Here is a 20,277-nt window from a genome sequence, read left to right on the forward strand (position 1 = left end):
AGTGAAGTTCTGTTTAATACAAAAAGGAATAAGCAGACAGATCATCTTTTTATATAAACGTCCTTTGACATTCAGCATAACACAGAAGAAAAGAAACTGATAGAAACAATTGCCTAATCTTTTAACAGCTGTCTGTTATCTCTGCTTCCAGACATTCAGCTACCAAATCATCACAATATTTTTCAGGTGTCAATGTGCATTTTGTCCTAGCATTTCTCAGATATTTGATGCTGTGAGAACAGAACATGGTGCATAAGAATATTTTTCCTAAGCAACAGATGTTGAACAATACTCTACCTTACTCCTTGGTGTAATCATTGGCTTTTCTTCTGCTACAACCTGCCAACTTTCTCTACACTTGGTTCTTTGGGGAAAATGTCAGAAAAGTTTTCCAGCAGAACATAAAGATTGTAAGAGAATGATGTTTCATTTTCCATTTACACTTCTTTGGTTTTGGTTTTTCTTGTAACAAATATGTAAGCTTCTATGGTAAGCTTATTGATGTCATTTAGCCCCAAGCAGTTAACATACTAGGTGATGGCTGATATCTGAGCTCTACACAAATTAGAGCTAATAGCAAGTACCTGTACAATGGACAGTCTGTGAACTGTCCGGTGTGGACTAACCTGATCTGTTCCTCCCAGACTAATGTGTTGGTTGAAATAACTTGTTTTGCAATAAAATATACAATAACAGATTACTTTAAAAACAAAATGGAATGGACGTGATGAATGAACTTAAAACAAAATTGACATGAACTGGGTATATAGACTGATCTACCCATCTCTAATTTCAGGCAGCAATTGGATATAGAACAGTAGTACTGCTGGGGGTTTTGCTACTGCAGTTGGGATGACATATCTATTCAAACATGTTTATCTGAAATGCCTGCATTCAGGTTCCAAAGCTGCCCAGTTGAATCATTATATTCCCCTAACAATGTAAACTGTTCTGACCTTGCAGTCATGGGGGATACAATAGGAACACTGATCAAAAACCCTCCTTTTCAAAAAGCACATTTCCTTCACTGAGAAGAGCCATCTATTTTTGGTCTTGTTTATGTTTACAAGAAGGAGATGAAGTTGTGTTGGTGAAGTTGTTCTAATCACAATAAGGCAATGGCTACTTCCAAACACTGGAATTGGTTGCTGAAGATGTTCTTCTCATCTACCCATTTTCCACTGCAAGATCTACTAATTTTCAGTGTCAAGATTTCACAGCAGTGGAACCCACCCAATGGAACTTCCATTAAGGGAAATTTGTCTAGTCCCCTCCCCACTGTGAGTGATAGCTCAGTCATATGGTGCATGCTTTGCATTCAGATTGCTCCAGATTCAATCCTTGGTATCTCAGGGCAGGGTTGTAAAATATGCCTATAGAAATCCTGAACAGCAGCCAGTCAGTGCAGACAACACAGAGCTAAATAGACTAATAGTGTGACCCAGCAGAAGGCAACTTCCTCTGTTCTCATTGTCAACTTATAAAACCTATTGGTTTATGCAGATGGTTGCTTGCCAATGCAGGCTGAAATTCCCCAAATTTAAGTTGCTGCTTTTTTGTTTTCTATTTAATTGGTTTTAGGCTGTGTTTATGTAAATTGAACCTGTCTTTACTTATATACTGTGGATTGTTTTATATGCCCAAATTGTGTGAGGAAAGTATCTAAAATATGGCTGGAGACTCCAGCCATGTTTAAATATAGTTGGGGACAATTTTGATATTTTGCAGATACAATCATACACACAATTGGTTGTGGAAAAAATGAGTAGTGATACACAACAATTAATTCACAACCCTTCCAAAATGGAGGAGGGGGTATAAAAGAGTGGAGACTAACAGGGAAGAAGAAATGTGTCTTCATACAGCAATGACTTTCTGTTTCTAGTATAACTTGAGATCCTACAAATCAAGCACAGTAAAATGCCTAAAATAAATGGCTGACAACTGCAGCTCATCTCCTTGTGGCAGGTGATCATATGCCACCAAAGCACCACAAATAACAAGGCAGTGGAGGCAGATAAAATTCCAAGGGTGGAATTTTTTTAAAATAACTTCTTGTTTTCTGCAACCAGGACAGTGTAAAGGAATCCTTGAGGAGAAATTCCATATGGCCAATAAAAATGGTTCTGCCTGCCTGTATTGGTTCACTATCTTAACTGAGAATTTGCAGTGTGCTTATAATAAACACACAGAAAGGACAGCACAATGAAAGCTTGAAATGGAGACAAAATTGGGATAAAATACTACTGTGCACATAATTTAGATCATGGTACCAACTTAGGGCCAAGGTCAGCTGGCTGGTTAGTTTGTATTATCTCATGTACTCTGTAATCATTTTTCCCCTATGCATTTTAAATAACTATATTGTACTTTTATTATTTTATTAGTTTGTTTTATAATTCATTGTTGATAAATGGTAGAGTGCAACACCAGTGATGTGGGGAAACCTTTTATAAACACATTTGAACAACAACAACTTTGCAAGTACATTTAGGATACTTTATCAGTAAATTTCATTGACAAAAATAGGCACTTGCAACACCCCAGTACTTACACCAATAATCAATGCTTGGGCCATGCTCACTGTACATTGCTAAAGGCTCAGTTATATCCACTGTGTGCCATAATAATTTGCACTGATAAGTTTAATATGTAGAAATACAAATTTTCAACCTGTTAGCACCATTTCAGAAGACCAGTATGTGGAGCAGCAAGCTTTGGATGCAGGTGCCAAAGCCTCCTTCTTCCTCTTCTGGACATGTTTTGTTTTGCCATTCCAAACCATACCTGCCATAACACTGGACCTTGTAGTGCATGGTGGATAACGATGATGAGGATGAGGCCATGGCAGCTTCCTTGAAGGCAGAACAATTGGTAACTTTTTTCAGGGAGCTCCCAGCTGGAGGTCACAACCTTACCACCATCCTTGAACCCAGAGGGTGAGGCTCCTTCCATACCGCCATCTCTGCAGCAATGTAGAATTCAAATGTTGCAAAACAAGGTAAGAGTCCTTGAACAAATCTGCCAGCTACTTCAGGTGGTGTAGAAGGACTCAACACATTGCAGGTTTTGTCAGCCCACATAAGGCTTCTGATGGTTTTAATTTCCTGCTGAGACAGCATCTTCTTATAGCTACTGTAATAAGGCAGAGCTTCAGCCAGCAGGACGTGCTTGGAGCTGTCCAAGGTCCTGTTTATGTCTGCTCTCTTCATAACATAGCTTTTGACTGAATTGTTCTTGCATTTCTACCTGCATGTTGTCCAAAGGAAAGTAGAGCAATACAATTGGTACCTGCTTGGCTGAGGGATTTGCCAGAAGGAGGTGTACAATATGCCATCCAACTGTCTTAGGGACTCCACTCCAGATCTGTGTAGGGTTTACTCCTTAACCTTTTGTTCCACTGAAGTTATCCTGCAAGGCAATGGAGGTTTAGCCTATCTCCTAGATGGGCTACCTTCCCAGGCCAAACACCCCCCCCCCACATGCTCTCCACTTCCCTTTATAGCACATGAAGTAAATGCCTTCCCTTTATAGCACATGAAGTGCAGTGTGGTGTAGTGGTTAAGAGCGGTAGTCTCGTAATCTGGGGAACCGGGTTCGCGTCTCCACTCCTCCACATGCAGCTGCTGGGTGACCTTGGGCCAGTCACACTTCTGTGAAGTCTCTCAGCCCCACTCACCTCACAGAGTGTTTGTTGTGGGGGAGGAAGGGAAAGGAGAATGTTAGCCGCTTTGAGACTCCTTAAAGGGAGTGAAAGGCGGGATATCAAATTGGACCTACTATTGGTCTTATTTGCTCAATCTGCCGAAGGCTGTCGTCACATACAGGGGAAGTGTCTAACTCAGTGAGGGCCTGAGACCCATCATTGAATGCCCTGCAAAGCTCCAGCACATGAAGAACTCAGTGCATCTTACTGGGTTACCTGAAGAAAGACATTGTTCAAAGTGAGAATTGAATGCACAGCCTCAGTACTGCACCATTCTATATCATAAGTAGTACAAGTATTGCATCACTGGAGTTCCTTTTCAAAGTCTTCCCATGACTACAAATTGCCCTATTTTCATGCTTATTTGTTGCCACTTCCCAGCCATATCGGTTTCCTGACAACAAACCAGGCCAGCTTTTAGATGCTGTTAGACCAGGCACAGGCAAACTCAGCCCTCCAGATGTTTTGGGACTACAACTCCCACCATCGCTGACCACTGGTCCTGTTAGCTAGGGATGATGGGAGTTGTAGTCCCAAAACATCTGGAGGGCCGAGTCTGCCTATGCCTGTGTTAGACTATAACTCCCATCATCAGTGCTTTTTTGTAATCCAAAACATTTGAAGCATCTTGAATGTGGAAAGCTGGTCCAAATAATCCTCAACTCAATAATTTGGGGAGGAAATATAAGTTATCATTTATGTTGAGATAATGGAAAGAGAAGAGTGGAGTGGAGACTATATGACTCCAACTCCCATTTGACTCAGCCAGTATATGAATAAAATGCATTATTTCAACTATAAAGTAGCAATGGATTTTAGTGATATTAAAAATAGTTCTTTGCTTAGCATAGTGCATTTTTAAAACCCTAATGATTCATAATGGTGTTAAACTCATCAAAAACTCATCAAATTTAAGAGACAATTAAAAAAAAAAATAATATAAGGCTGGGCTAAACAGTTACCTTTATTCTACTTCTGTATACTCCATAATGGTAGGGGAATGATATACTGCTAAGGCAATCCAGCAATTGCAGGTTAAGATACTGGTAATTTGGAGGGTACATTGAGAGAATTTCCCTCTTAAAGGTCCTAAATCTGTTCTTCCTTTCATCTGACTGCTTCAGCTGTCAATCATCATTCTGAGTTTACGTTACCCTCAGTTTCCCTGGGATATAAAACTCCCCCTTCCCCTTGCAGATTCCTTCCCTGTCACAATGTCCCTTTTCTGATGGTGGGATGTTGAAGATGAGGCAGAAAAGAGGGAGGGGAAAGTTCATGACAAAACTCTTCCACCATAGCTTAGCAGTGTGCATATTTTAATTGACTAATAGTTATGCCAGTTTTCCTCCACTATGCTGGTCTGTAGAGAGAATGGTGTAAGCGTCCCGTGTTCCTAATATATGTCTGTATTATGCATTATAAACAGAGGTTTATAAAATTTCCTATATTCTACAAAGTTTCAGTGCACTCTAAAGACAAAGATACCATCCAGTTTCTTCCATTTATAGAAGCTTCACATAAAAATGAATGGCATCAGCCTGCTGTGAGTTCCTATGCAGTCAGTCTGTACCAAGAGGATGACCATGTTGACCTCATTTGCCAGTTCACCCTCAAGCACTAGGAAAAGGTACTACCCTGCTGCTTGGAGAATAGCTTAGAAAGTCCTGCCCTCCTGCCTCCAGCCCTCACCCCTGTCGTTCTGCAGTACATGCCGGAGTTTGAACCTGAAGCACTTTTTTTTGCCTGAAGAGTATAAGCAGTGGGAGTGCTTTGGTTTGGAAAATTATGTTTTGTTAGAGTTTATGGAGCACTGGTTGGTTTTGTGGGCTGCTGAACATTTCTTGTTGTAAGGAATGTAAACTTTTGCTGAACTCCTGGTGTGTGCTGGCTGCACAGCAAGTACATTAGTCTATCGGTTACGAAAGCAGTGGAGCCGATGTAACAGCAAAATGAAATATCAAGGCAGCTGTGCAGTTGTTCAGTAAAATACATTTCCTTTACCTCCATGGCTACATTTCTTTTTATTTCAGGGGTCTGTTGCCTGCCCCCATGTGGTGGGTCATCCCCTGTAAACAATAGGCAGCAGCAGCTTTGTAAACAATGCATCTTCCCAGCTATGACTGTTGCTTGTACAGTACTTCATCTGTTAATGTCAGCAGGTGAGAAACTGGACACTTTTAGAAAGCCTTGACAATAAGAACAAGGTGTTCTCCTCCAATGCATGCTTTGACATAATAGCATCTAATTAAAAAATAATCATAGAGAATAAAATATCCAGTTTAAAGGCTTCTTATCAGATAGCCTGATGTTTATTTCTGTTGTTCATTAATCAGCCAACTGTGATCTTGGTTGTTTTATATTTGGCCTATGTTTTGAGCTAAAGGATTTTAACAGTTGTTTAATGCTGCTGCCTTTTATTAATTGTTGATTTGCTGATGCTTTAATAACATTGTGAGCTGCCTTGGTTGAGCTATGTCCTAAATGTGACATAGAAAGTAATGGTGTGTGTGTGTGTGTGTGTGTGTGTGTGTGTGTGTGTGTAATGTTGCCTCTTTGATCAGTCTTATCCTTCCCAAAACTGATTTTCCTAGAAATACCTATTGGGATTTTGTTACATGAATTTACAATGGATTGTTACACCCTACATTTCAGGGTATTAGAGCTACTAGCAGTTTCATGTGCTTGTTGGTTGCAAATTCTAAGGGGGGAGGGAAAGCACAGCTTTGAAATCAGTGGTTCAAATCAATGCAGTCATTATTAATAATAATAATAATAATAATAATAATAATAATAATAATAATTTATTATTTATACCCCACCCATCTGACTGGGCTTCCCCAGCCACTCTGGGCGGCTTCCAAAAAAAATATTAAAATACTGTAATACATCAAACATTAAAAGCTTACCTAAACAAAGGCTCAGCTCACCATCTTGATTCATAACGGCATCCAACTATATCCAAACATAGCCCGAAAACCTGCTCCTTGATTTCAGGAAGCAGCATGCAAACTTTGTTTAAGATAACATAAGAGGTGTCCAAATGCATAGTAAATGTCAGCCTCGATAGCTCAGCTGGTTAAAGTGTGGTGCTAATAATGCCAAGCTTGCAGGATCGATCCCTGTATTGGACAGCTGCATAGTCCTGCATTGCAGGGATTTGCACTAGATGAGTCCCTTCCAACTCTACAATTCTATGATTCTATGGACAGACAAATGACTTTAAGACACTGCCTTACCCCTTATACACTCAGTATATTACTGCTGTCTGCAGCAATGTTTTTCCTGCAAGTTCCAATTATTTCAGAAGTCTATTCTGCAGTAACTTGGAGCAGTGCTTTTTGTGTGGTGGCCACTGTTCTGTGGAATAGCATTCCCACTGAGATATGACACTGAGAAGTGTGCGCTACCCACACTTCCCGGCAACAATTGATGACATTTTTGTTCCAGCAGGCTTTCACAGCTGGACAGATGGGTCTTTACTGTGAATGCCTATTTTGTATGGTTTTAGTTTTATTTTAAATGCAAGACAATTAATGATGATAATTATAACTTTCCAAAATAAATAACAGATTGGTCCCCTTAAAGCTGAAAGAGTACATACCAAACTCAAGGCTATGGGGATTGATTATACATATATTCTGCACATTTCAATGCCTTGTACATCAAGTTATTAGGGTAAAGGTTAGGTACAAAACAGCAGCAGAGTGTATTGATTCTTTTTCCAGTCATCAGAGGAATACATCAGGTTTCCTTGCTGGCTCATCTTCCCGTTAGTCTATTTTTTGTTCAGCATTGTTAATTTCCTAGAGTAGTTACCTCTTCTCCAGAATTTCAAGGAAGACCATTACCAGCTACTTCAGTCAAATCACATGGGTGAGATGCTTCCAGTGTTATAAGTGAGTGAAAAGGCTCAGTTGTTTCTGGTCCAGTTTAGATGGCTAAGGCACAAATTGCAACTTTGATTTCAAAGTCAGAATTCAGCAGAGCTAATGGAGACACAAACTTATTTGTTCTGTGTCTCTAGTTACAGTTGAAGCAGGACTGAAAAATCACACTTATCAGTGCTTGCACCAGGCGTTTTACTGCCCAAAGCACAACCCAAGTGACCCACCCCCTGAACTTAAGCCAGCGTTTTACAAAGTCCTGTTGCACTCATGGTGCTACTTAAAGGAAGTTGCTCCCCACTCCAGTCCATGGCAGAACTGTCCCTGTATTTCTTTGAACACTGTTAGATCAGTACCTCTTGTCTCTCTTAGGAGAAACAGGATTAGTACTAGTCAGGAATTCGGCACATAACCCTAAAGCAATTATATAAGTGCCTTGTCAGAAACATAGTATAATGAAGAAGGTCTGGGCACATTTGCCGAATGTTAGTTAGCCTGGTTTCCTTTTTTAAAAAAACAAACAATTGAGTTTTTAAAAAGACACCTGGAGCATAGGCAGCAAGGCAAATCAAGGGACAAAATATCTGCTCTGACTGGTGGTATGCATCTCTCTTATTTTCTCTGAAGAGGTACATGAAACAGACTTACAAGGAGAAGCATGGTGAGCCATGTCTATACACCCTCTGAATTAACTAATTCTCTGAGAACACACATAGCAGTGTTCCATTACATGATTTTGAATGACAAAAAGGGAATTGTACTAGGAATAAACATTATACGGAAGATGATCATTTAACCTTACTGGTCCACTATTATAAGATGATGGCTGAAAGAAGTATAAAATGCTGGCATCATTTTCTTTTTAAAAAATATGCTAAACAGTTTCTTCTCAGAAGACTTAAATAATCAATATTTAATTACACACACTATAGCTTATGCAACAAAGGCTATTCCTGTTATACATACATACCTATCCACCTCTGCTGTCACCCTGCCAGTCCCTTAATTCTTCCAATTCATTCCACTCTTCTCTCTCCTTAGACAAATCTTAATTTAATTATTGCAGATGATGTAATGTTTTTTGAAGCATAACTTTTCATCACTGTGGGACAAGCATTTGATAGAGTCTGGATTTCTCATGTCGTCCATCAACCCCTGTTAGCTTATCATTAAGTTTCTTTGTAAGGACAAGGAACCCTTTTCAGGCAAATGACTTTGGTCCTCTTCATACTTCATACTTTACATTTTTAAAGGGATACCCTTTATTGTTCAGACCACAAATGTAATATGCAAACCTTATAAACATGTGCCTTAAAACAGGCGACCAGAATTCCCAGTCAGCTGTAGCTCCCTGTGGCATGTAGCTGGGATTCTTTTTCTGACATACCTTTGCTATGTGGTGAATGGCAGCTCCTTGAGTATGAGGGCAACATACAAGAGTAGATTCCAGGAGAATTGAAGTAGACATGATGGACAATGGCTAGATAGGATCATAGGAGTCTGATACTTAAAAATGGATGACCCACTTCAGAAGTTATCTGATTTTTTACTTGCATGTATCCCTAGGGTCTGTTGCCTTTGTCCATGGGGTTTTCTTGGCAGGGATACTGGAGTGGCTTGCCAGTTCCTGCTCCAGGTGGATCACGTTTGGTCAAAACTCTCCACTATGACCTGTCCATTTTGGGTGGCCCTGCACGGCATAGCTCATAGCTTCTCTGAGTTATTCAAGCCCCTTCGCCACGGCAAGGCAGTGATCCATGAAGGGGAAGAATTGATGCTTTTGAATTATGGTGCTGGAGGAGACTCTTGAGAGTCCCATGGACTGCAAGAAGATCAAACCTATCCATTCTGAAGGAAATCAGCCCTGAGTGCTCACTGGAAGGACAGATCATGAAGCTGAGGCTCCAATACTTTGGCCACCTCATGAGAAGAGAAGACTCCCTGGAAAAGACCCTATTGTTGGGAAAGATTGAGGGCACGAGGAGAAGGGGATGACAGAGAACGAGATGGTTGGACAGTGTTCTCGAAGCTACAACATGAGTCTGACCAAACTGTGGGAGGCAGTGGAAGACAGGAGTGCCTGGTGTGCTCTGGTCCATGGGGTCACGAAGAGTCGGACACAACTAAATGACTAAACAACAACAACATCCCTAGGGGCAGTCATGTGGAGCTCCTTGAGAATGCTTGAACTGGCCTTTGAGTTCTGTGAGGCACTGAAGTGTGGCACCAATATCACTCTCTGGTATAGCATCAATATTTCTGGAGTTGGGATAGAGACAAAAATTTACCCATTCTGAGTATCCTCTGAATTAAGTCAGTGCCCAGACTCAGAAACTTAATCATAGGCACCATGGAACAGAGATGGTACTGGAAAGATGAGGGAAAGCTCAGGAGAATGCAAATTGGCATGTTCAAATGCAATTCAAGAAGGTCACAGGAGTCAGACAGTATAAGGGCAGGAGGGGAGCAAATTCACTGGTTGAGTGGAAGGCTGAAAGGGACCCTGGGAGAATGCAGCAAGAAAACATAAGAGCCTTGCTGGATCAGGGCAAAAGGCCTATCTATCCAACATCCTCTTCTCACAATGGCCAACCAAAAGCAGAGGCAGAGGCAGTTTTAGGGCAATGCAACCAGTTTGGCTGCACTTGGTACTGTGCTGCAGCGGGCACCACAACAATGCTGTAGAACGGTGCATAAGAGGTGGGGGGGAATTTTAGCATTGGGAAGGGCTTTGTTGAAATTTGTTAGCCATTAAATTTTAATTATTGTAGCCCACCTGGGGGCTTTAGGGTTAACATCAGACAATATATTATTGAATAATAACTAATACTACTTCACTGAGCTAGCCACTATGACCACAAGGTCTTGTTCCAAATAAGCAGCCACCAGTTCAAATCCCATTAGCTGTATACAGGCAAACCCCTGCTCAGTGCTATGTCCAGTTCCGTCAAGTGCTAGTCCAGTTCTGTCAAATGATGGCATTCCTCTCCTCTGAAATGACCAATTTGGGGTCTTTGTGTGGGCTATTGTTCACCCTCTGTGGGCAGAGGCTAGTGAAGTTCTTTCCCCATCCAGCACATGCATATCTTACCCAACATAGTGAATCAGGGGTTGTAGATCTAGTGACTAAGTCCTCATTATAACAGTAAAATACCTATACAGCTATCATTTTAAAAAGCAAAAGAAATTGGCAATAATACTCCAGACAGTTGTTTGCTTAGAACACAACAACAAACGAATAACTTTATATTGTTCTACATCATATATATGGAATGTTTTTGAAAATCAATATGTTTTGGCATACTGTAAAAAAATAAAGAAAATTCTATATTTCAAAGCATCCACCCTCTTAAGACTGTGAGGATACTAGAGGTTTCAATGTGTTTCTATTCAAAGCAGCTCTTTGAATGAATATGAGTACAGTGGTACCTCGGGTTAAGAACTTAATTCGTTCTGGAGGTCTGTTCTTAACCTGAGGTATGACTTTAGCTAATGGGGCCTCCCGCTGCCACTGCACCGCCGAAGCACGATTTCTGTTCTCATCCTGAAGCCAAGTTCTTAACCCGAGGTACTATTTCTGGGTTAGCGGAGTCTGTAACCTGAAGCATCTGTAACCTGAAACGTCTATAACCCCCGAGGTACCACTGTAGAAACCTTTTTTTGGGGGGGGTGATACAATGTACCAACAACTTGAAGTGCTAATTGCCTTTTTGCAAAGTTTGTCGTTTCCCTCCCTAGTTTGCTTATGTTCCTAAAGCAAACCTGAGTGATACTTGCCTGTTTGCTTTGGATTTGGGAGATCTTGCAAGCAATGAGAAATGGCAGATGGGAAGCTAACTCTGAGTGGTTTAAGAAGCAATAAAACAATTGATTGGTATGCCTAATATTTACAAGACAGGTCTGAAGGAATTGTTTTTGAAGAAATATGTGCCACAAAAAGGAGCATAATTCAAGATTCCTCTTGTCTCTAATGTGTTTTCAGTGATTTATTCCTAGTAGATACATAAGTTTCTGAGTGCACAGCATTATGTGAATCCATACATCTATCAGAAATACTTTTATACACATCTGAGGAATAAGTATGCATAATTTATGCAGATGTAAACATATTTCACATGAATTGCATTATATCTGACTATTAATACAGCTTGCCTAGTTTATCACAACAAATGCTCTTTACCTGTTCTTCCTAAAACTTGGTATTATAAATTATGATGTGCCATATGCACTCCACTATCAAAGATTAAAATTACCAAGGGAGTCAGCAAGGAGTTCAATGATAATTACGTTTTTCTCCCATCATTGCCTTTCTTGGTTGGATGCTTTTTCATAACGAGGGATAGTATTATTCACTGTTCCTTGCTGCGGTTCCATATATCAGACTGAACACATAATATACCTTTCTCTCTATGAACTTGCCTGAGATTTCAACGAATGTGGTGTGTGGCTTTTTAATTTTTCTGCCAACGCAAGAAAAAAGAAAAAAAGCCCAGCACTTTTCAGATTCACTTTAGCAATTGTTTGGCATCCTTACCTTCTTCACTTGAAAGATATATAAGTTACAAGCTAGCAGTATATTTCAATAGAAGAAAAGAATAAAGTCTCCCAACATTCGAGCAATGGAAATAAATGTTTTGAAGGCTAATTACTACATATGTAACAAGTTAATTATTTCAAGCTAACAGAAAGCTGAGATAGCAAAGAGTAGTTATAAGGAGTATTCAAATCTTCCTTTTAAAAAGGGTGAGTAACTGATGTGTCAGCCAGCAGGCTGCTAGATGAAAGGAATAATAGCAGTAAGTATGCACTTGGAATACATATGATAAAGACAATGGTCATGATTGTTTTTTTCTCCCACCTGTACCACTTAAATCCAATTACTTAAGTATCTGGCTATGCATTAATCTCAGAACGCAAAACTAATATAGCAATTTAGTCCTCTACACTTGCCACCCTACCTCTGTAGAGAGTAATTGTTGTGTTTGTCTCTGACATTAGGTAATAGAAAATAGGTAAAAACAATTACTTCTCTTGGTATAATATGCATACTATTGGATTGCTTCAAACCCTTGAACAATGGAACTGGATAAAGAACAGATTACACATCAAGTGGTGGACAGAGCTAGGTAGACAAAACTATCTGAAGTCATGGCAGAAGCACAGAACATGACCCCATAATTTATTGATCTAATTTTAAAGTAGTTTACCAAAGAGGGCATACTATGTCTCAAAGGAATTACATGTTAATGGCTGGTTCGATTTGGAGACGCTAAGAGAAATCAGACCTTGACTACTTTTCCATAAGAGGCAGACTGGATGTGTTAGAATATGCATGAGTAAGAATGACTATTGGCCTTTAAAGCCAACTGACTTTAATGGACTTGTAGTGGGAAAACATGCCTTCTTGCTACTATAGGTGATATTTCAGACTCTTCCACTCTGTCCCTAGCAAGAAACTATTTTGGCTTCAGCACTAAGGACAACAGGAATATATCTTAAGGGAAAACTAAAAACAATTAAAAACCATTCTCAACACTACCTGAGGCACACTTTACAATATGGTCACATTAAGCAGCTATATACTTTACTAGAAAACTGGTCCACCTATCTGTCTGCCTTCCAAAATCTGATGTCCTCCACAGATTTGGGGTTTCAGTTCTCATCAATCCCAGCCAGCATGACCAATGGTCTATTCCAACCAGGACTGGCAGTAAGCTCTAAAGCAGAGTTGTGTTCCAAGCCTTAATACCCAAGATGCCAAGGACTGAACCTGGACCTTCCTGCATGCAAAACATGAGCTCTACAACTTAACTGCAGGGCTTCATGTATCATGGCGACAGAACAGAGTGGCGGCAGCATCAATCACTACTGCCAGTCTGTTTTATTGATTCCATCCTACAATCTAATGCTTCAATGTTGGAAGAGCCTCGTGTAGAGTGTCACAAAGGACTGTTTAAACATGGATAGGTCTGATCTCTTGAAAAATAGGTCTGCTAACTTGGGCAAATGTCCTGCTAGCCAAGGCTGATGTCTTGGCCTCCAGCAGTAAGTGCAGGGGCAGAAAATCTACCAAAGGTTACCAAATGCCAAACCTTATACATCAAGCGTAGTGCATCCCCATCAAGAACTGGCTGAAACTCCATACCAGGAGATCTCCCATTCCCCCCAACAGGGGCACCAACTAAGTGGGCCCCTGGGTGCCTGAGCACCCACAAATTGTAAATGAAGGGGTCAGGGGGCCCTCAAGATTCTACTCACACATGCTATGGGACGTGCTGACATCACTTGTGCATGCTGCAGTGACATCAGTATGCCCCAGGCACCCGCTGCCATGGGGCCAAGGCAACACACCTATCACCCAAAACACCTCTGTTTTCTTGGAATTAAACTTCAGTTTCTTAGTCCTTATCCAGCCAATTATGTTCTCCAGAATCAGATGAAAAGGAAATGCAGAACTTCATGTCATCCACGTACTGATGACAATCGTGCTTGAAGTATAGGACGAGGTGTAACCTAGCCCCCATTCCACATATAGAAGCTGACTAGACTGGTAGTTGAATCTTTTTTCCACAGTGGTGACAGAATAGCACCCTGCACTGCATCGGAGGCAGAAATATAGTTTAGGGACCAAGAGCTCTTTCCTTCAACAGAAGTCAATGGGCCTTAGGAGCAACAGCTAGGGGTTGCAACTGCTGCCTCCAAGCTTCTGCCACCCTAGACAGTCACCTAACATTGGCTAATGGTACAGATGGCACTGATAACAATCTAGCCCAAATATCCAGATGATCGCTATGTAGATCAAGGATGGGGGATGGAGAATGTGTGGCCCTCCAGCTGATGTTGGACTCCAAGTCCCATCATCCCTGACCATTGGGCATGCTGTCCTATATCATCTAAAAGGCCATAGGTTCCCTGTATCTGATGTAGATGTTAAATAACCTAGTCCAGTGCTGACTTCCCTGGTTGTAACGAACCACCAAAGTCACAGGCAATCATCTTTCCTATATCTCAGAGGACAAGGACTGAACCTCAACTCTTCTGTATTAAAAAGAATTGACTGTCACTGAGCATGGCACCTCTGGAAATCTGCTTAATAGCAATTAGGAAATTCCTTACCATGATGCCATTTTAATGCCATTTTGAGCCAGGAAAAAAGAGCCCAAGCAGCGTGTTTTAAATGATATCAGAGCAGATGAACATACATCAGCTGTGCTCTGGAGCTGCCCCAAATTAGCATTGGCATATGGCAGACAAAAAAAAAAATATAACTGAGTCAGTTCTCTCTCTCTCTCTCTCTCTCTCTCTCTCTCTCTCTCTCTGTGTGTGTGTGTGTGTGTGTGAGAGAGAGAGAGAGAGAGAGAGAGAGAGAGAGAGAGAGAGAATTCTGCCCTGAGACTACAACCGAGTTGGCAACTTAGAAAACTAATGCACAGAAGGAAATAAATTTAAGAGATGGAGAACATTGCCTTTTAAAAATGTAGTTTAAGTTATTAAAAGATCAAAGTCATAATAGGTAAGAATAGCACTGGGATTATTTAACACATACTAGTTTTACATCTGTTCTATTTCTGGTCCTCCAAATCTGCTGTGTGGAATGTGTTGAAGTGATCATAATTAGGAATCATTCTCTGCAAGCTATGAGGAAATGCTGTATTTCAATTCCAATTTTTCATTATCTTGTACTTGTGATAGCATAAGACCATCAGACTCCAAGATGTTATGATTATGCTTTAGCTTAGTAATTTGTTCGATTTTACTCACTGCTCTTTAATTTTCCTTAACATTATAATCCCCAAGTCAATTTCCTTTGTAATACAGTATAGATGTTATGCAACAATGATGATCGCTATAGGAAATCATAGGCTGCTTCTGTGCAAAGAGACACATCTCTTCAAGTTTCTGAATTTATCAATTTAGAGGGTGGTGATCGAATGGAATAGACAGCTGTGGTTGTTTTGGAGGAATCTATGCTCATAACGAAGAATAGAAGACTATCTGTTTCATTATTTTTCTATGTGAACTTTTGTTTAGGTGGAAAACAAAACCATTGGGACTTTCAGTTTAATGATTAGGCAGTTGTTTTTTTAAAAAATGAATGGAAATATAGGGGGGGCTGCCCCCGTTAGAGGCTCTGGAAGCTCAGAAGGAGGAATGGGGCCTGTCTGGAGCACTTTACAAACAGCAAAAATTGAAGTCATTATGAGTTCCCAAGGACGCAGCAGCCAACTAGCTGTCAGCCACTTGGTAACTCTGCACAAGGGATTTTGAGATGTGGGGAGGGGCTCCCCACGTGTCAATCACATGATGCCATAATCACATGATGGCATAATGGCATCATGTGACTGACAAATGGGCAACCCCACCCAGCTGCCATATACGACCCATGAAGTCAGTCCTGATAAGGATCTGGCCCATGGAGCCAAAAAGGTCCCCTAGCCCTGGAACAGAGCTTTCTGAAAGGATAGTAGGAACCAGAAGCCTTATTCTATGCGCAATAAGCACAGGGCACCTTTGCCCAATGGTGCTGTGGCCCCCAGATTGCAGCAAAATACTGGGTAAGGTTTTGCCCAGTATCTTGCCCATGCAATGGGCTCATGGGAAAAAGCTACCCCACGAGCCCTTGCAAAGGAGAGGGAAAAGCCTAAGTAAGGCTGTTTACCCTGGAGCTCTGGGCCATTTCACCCCATGAGCTTCCCGCTTGCCCTCAGGTTAGAGCCTTCACTGATTTAATTTGGGGTCAGTGGTTGACAGGGCTGGAAAGGAATTATTTCTCTCCACCTGGCTAGGTTTGTGTTTCACCTTTCCCTCAGTGAAATTAAGGCCTTCCTTTTTTAGGCAGAAGAATATTGCTTGTTGGGGGAATAAATGGCATTTGAAAGGATCAACATAGTCTAACCTACAGGGACCTGAGGGGAGGATTGGCCATGGCACTCCCAAGCTCGGGTTGGGGGCATCTGTCTGGTTGGAATCTGCATCCTGGTCAACCAGTGAGACCTTGCTTGCACCACGGAAAAGTTGAACACTGGCCAACTCCCACAGAACGGATTTGGAGAGGTCCAAACCAGGCAGACCCATCCCATAAACATGTGGTTTGTGGAATGATGAATTGATCCTGGCCCCAATGCCATGTCAACCCTTACTCTTCCTGCTGCTGTCAATTAAGATTTGGCCTGATTTTCTCCTATCACCGTTGTACGGTCTAGTTATCTTGCTGCTCTCATGGGTCACATAATGCACCTGCCTGGGAAATGTGTATTCCACATGGGTGTTTAACAGGTTATATGATAATAATAATAATAATAATAATAATAATAATAATAATAATAATAATAATTTTTATTTATACCCCACCCTCCCCAGCCTTAGCCGGGCCCAGGGCAGCCAACAGCAACAAAATCACAGTAAAAACACAAGGGGGAGGGAACCAATTTAAAATTGCTAAAATGCAATTTAAAATGCAGCCTCATTTTAAAAGTAGCCAATAGATCATGACCATAAGGGGAGGGCAACATAAGGGTCAGACTGAGTCCAAACCAAAGGCCAGGCAGAACAGCTCTGTCTTGCAGGCCCTGCAGAAAGATGTCAAGTCCCGCAGGGCCCTAGTCTCTTGTGACAGAGCGTTCCACCTGATTGGGGCCAGTACTGAAAAGGCCCTGGCCCTAGTTGAGACCAATCTAACCACCTTGCAACCTGGGACCTCCAAAATGTTGTCATTTGTGGACCTTAAGGTTCTCCGCGGGGCATACCAGGAGAGGCTTCTAACAGAGAACTCAGGGATTAGCCACACCCCACAAAGGAAGAATAGTGTTCTTAAGAATTTATCTCAATGAAGTTGTCTGAGGTGACCACATAAAGAACTTGGAATACAACACATTAAACTGGACCAGTTCCTCATCTGACCATTTAAAAGAAACAGGAACATTTTTTCAGCCTTAGTGTATAAGTGGCATGAAGCATGTGATGCAGGCCTCAGTGGAATTTCTTTGGGCGGCAGCGGGAGAGTTATTTATGGGTTCTATTTTGTTAGGGACCAGGGCATACATGCCTATGGCCAGAGCTTACAGGAGAAAAGTCAGCAAGATCATGTCTAACAAAAACATTTCCTGGATCAGAATTGCAAGAATCAGATTCCAGAGAGCAGGGGAGTGGGGAAGGCACTATAGCCATGCAGAGAGAAGAAATATGTCAGGAAAGAAAAGGGAATAGCATGCTGTAGTATGCCTCTGCGTTGTGCTTGGTGGGGCACTTCTGAAGGAGGGGCACATCCAAAAACCCATCCTCCATTGAATCCATGGATGAGGCTATAGAAAGGTAAGTGTGCATATAGGTATTCTTCCCACTCTTGCTGTTATGTCACAGGGTGATGTTAAGGTCAGGTGTGCATGGCTTCCTAAGGCACATGATGTCTTCTCATCTCACCAACAGGATGCAAAGGTATTTTTTCTTACTTCACACAGCCAATTCAGAATTTGGGCAGTGCTGGGAGTCTGGTCAAAACCATGAAGATTCTTGGAATCAGTATGAAAAACATGGGCATTTGGAGGGCTTTCAGATAATATTATCCCACTGCCATTGCCTCCCTCTAAGCTCCATTGTGGTACCAAAAATGTTCACCTGCAAACATCTGGTGCGGCCCTGGGGGTGTATTGTGCTCTTGCTCCTAACCATATGCACATAACGAGCTTTCACTTTTTAGTTCTATTTTTATTTATTGTCTCATGTCACTCAGGACCTACAGTTGTTGTTCATTAGCTAGTCTGTCTCCCTCTGTGTAATTTAGTTTAAAAGAGTAAAGAGGTCTTCCTTTGCATGCCAGCTGATTATATACAATTACATCATCACAAAGATTAACAGAAAGCAGAGGTACATGTCCACCTACTGTGGCGAAAAGGTTACCCATAATATAATGAAACATTCAAGGGCATTATGCTACAGAACTAACATCAGGCAACAAAAGCGATGCATCTGCTGGAAGCACAATTAGATTAGGTACATGTGTTAGTGTCTCTACCACTTAAACATAACAATGGATTTTTATTCAGAGGGGCACCTTGTGAGATTAATGGTAGTAATGAAGTACAAAATATTTCCTTCCTAAGGTATCTAATCCAAAAACCGGAGAAAACATAATCATTTTGCCCATGAGGGATAATCCCTTGAGGAAATCTTGCAGAAAAATAATGTACTGCCGTATCTCATCCCACATATGTCAACAAAAATGACAAAAAATGCCCCACCTGTGTTGCGACTCAATGCAAGGAAGCCCGGGAGTGTGTAGAGAGAAGGGGAAACCAAATGAGCAAAGCTTTGAAAAAGATATAAAGCCACATGGGGAGGGAAAGAGAGAAAAGTATCAAGGCTCCTACTGCAGTCAAAGACAGAATAGAAGGAAAAAAGAATTTCAGGTTGGAAAGTACTATGCTCTTCTCATCTCTGATCATTGGGACCACCTTATGTTGACCAGTTCTGTAAAGGACTTAGTAGGCCTTTGTTACCCAACTTTGGTGAAATCCTAGAGACAGGATTTTGCAAAATTAGCCATTTTTTATTTATATGCTGCCTTTCCGCAGTTCAAACCAGGCTCAAGGCAACTTACAACATGAAAAAATACATAACTGCAACATAACAAAAGTAGTCACAAACAACAAACAAAACATCAAAATATACACAACCAAACTGAACAATTTTCACATAAATCACAGGATCTAAAATAAACATGCAAAAACCAACATCAACAACAGCATCATCAACAAAAAAACCCAAACAACACCCCAGCCCAAAAGTCTGATATTTCCAATTTGTTTCAAAATGGTGCACATGTGTGCACACACCTCTGTGTGTGACAATGCCCATAGAAAGAATTCATATTTACTGCAAATTACATTTGGGAGATAATGGCTTGAATTTATCACACCTAAAGTAAAGACAAACTTTACTTTTTTCCTCTATAGAGCTATATTTCTCAAATATCTTCCTACACATAGGTTTGTCTACTATTTTGTCTAACAGTCTCTGCTGATCTGACAATTTCCCCCTCCAGAGATTTAAAAAATATATGTTCAGTGTTTCTTTTTTCCATCTGAAGTATTAATTAAAATTAGAGACAAAGTAATGCTCTTTCTTTTCCCCTCCCTCGCCATATTCATCTTGTTCCTGCTGTGCATCTCCTTTCAAATCTGTTTAGAAATGACATTCTGCCCTATTTAAAAATTGACATGTCACACAGAACAATGTACACAAAAGATTCAGAGGTGACTGCCAGACATGCAAAAAGGCTACGAACCAGAGTTAAGGTTTCTGGTTGGTACAAAGTCGTGTGCAAAGTCATCCTGTCCCTTGTGAGGATCCAGAGAGCAGACCTTGAGGCAATGACAACCACACACTATGATTTAACTACAGCGGAAGTATCAGTGCAGCTCTGACTCAAGTAGGGTTGCACTCATTTCCAAAGATCATCATTATATCCTTGAGATGTAGGTCAGCTCTGTCCCTTTCCCTTCCTAGTGGGGATCAGAGCAAAATATTGTTCTCCCACCTCAGAGAGTAATTTGTAATGGAGCTTTAGATTTCGAGCTCAAAAAGAACCAGCAGCAGTAATTCAGTTATTCCAGAAAATCTACACATCTTTTCTCAAAGTATCACTTCTCTAGTGAGGAAATCACACATTTTCCAAGCACTCAATCCAAA

The sequence above is a fragment of the Podarcis filfolensis genome (assembly GCF_964270895.1).
Source record: "Podarcis filfolensis genome assembly, chromosome: 5".
In the NCBI taxonomy this organism is placed as follows: Eukaryota; Metazoa; Chordata; class Lepidosauria; order Squamata; family Lacertidae; genus Podarcis; species Podarcis filfolensis.